This window comes from Macrobrachium rosenbergii, chromosome 5 (genome assembly GCF_040412425.1).
Source record: "Macrobrachium rosenbergii isolate ZJJX-2024 chromosome 5, ASM4041242v1, whole genome shotgun sequence".
NCBI classification, from domain to species: domain Eukaryota; kingdom Metazoa; phylum Arthropoda; class Malacostraca; order Decapoda; family Palaemonidae; genus Macrobrachium; species Macrobrachium rosenbergii.
The window spans coordinates 44,845,490-44,847,123 of NC_089745.1; positions in this window are offsets into that span (position 1 = coordinate 44,845,490).

Below are 1,634 nucleotides of genomic sequence, written 5' to 3' on the forward strand. Positions count from 1 at the left end.
TATTAAAGTGTATGTGCGAATGTTACGCGAGTGTGTATGTTCACACTTTCAATGTACGTAAATGTCACTCGAGAAGAATATCACTAATTAACTCAAGACTTAAATCGACGCGAAGCTCGAATTAAGATTTGCTCTTCTCACAGATGAACGATGAGTACGTTTTTCAATTCGCATGACAGCCATGTAATGCTATTCATCCTCCCGTCACAGAGAGAGAGAGAGAGAGAGAGAGAGAGAGAGAGAGAGAGAGAGAGAGAGAGAGAGAGAGAGACCCACATCAGCGGAGATCCGTCAAGAGAATAATTGCCGCATTCCTTGACACAGCTGATGGAACGATGTTCCACTCTCTTCAGCTGGCTGTTACACACTTGAGAAGTTTCTCCTTCTTAACACCAATAAATGAAGAAGGCTGTTTAACTGAAAAAAATATGTCTATTAATATATATGTATATATAATTTATATTTATAAATATATATTATATACAAGTATATAATATATATATATATATATATATATATATATATATATATATATATATATATATATATATATATATATATATGTACATACTGGTAGCGTACACAATCTGGAAAAGTTTGCCCATTTATACAAAAATAAACAAGGACAGCTAAATTTATGCAAAAGTGCACATGATTATGTACAGTGTCAAATTTAAATGCCTTTCGTCACTTTTCTCTCTTACGCGACGTGAGAACAGTTTAAACAACTGACGTCACGACTGGAAAAATTACAATGCAAATCGCTACATGTTAGCAACACGTCACAGTAAACTTGCGATGGAAGGGGTCCTGGAATATGTAAATTGCCATCAAATGGAAGTCATATTGAAACTAATTACGGTGAAGAAACCGAAGACCTTTGATAACGATAATGAATGCAATACCCAAAAAAGTTTATATATATTATATATAATATTTATATATATATATATATATATATATATATATATATATATATATATTATAATATATATATATATATATATATATATATATATATATATATATATATATATATATATATATAAATACCATGCCTTCAACAAAATCCTCTAATTTGGACGTTAAATACTGTCATTATGAAAGTAGGTAAGCTAGCATGATAATTCTAGTAAAAATGCCTTCTTTATTATAGTGATTGTAACAAAATACATGGTGCCACTTGGTTGTTATCTAGAACATCTACACGGAACAAGAACGTGAAGTAAACACTGGCATTATAACATATAGGTATTGTACTACATACTGAATGTACACATAGATAGGCAATGTATTGCATATTAAATGTAAACAAAGAAACAAGTACATAATATTGATAGGAGCGCATCTGCTAGCAGTTAGACATTTATCTTTTGTAGCCTGGAGAGAGAGAGAGAGAGAGAGAGAGAGAGAGAGAGAGAGAGAGAGAGAGAGAGAGAGAGAGAGGAAAAGTGATGTTTTGTTCCTGTCCCATGCAGCCTGTCTAATAATCTCTGTATACCTCCATCCGACGGGTGCCAGAACATCATGGGCACCGTGCATGTTGTTTTTCCTGTTGTTGTTGTTGTTATCTCTATTATCGTTGTTGTTTGTGGAGGAAGAGAGGGGGGAGGGGAGGGAAGGGGATGTCAGGT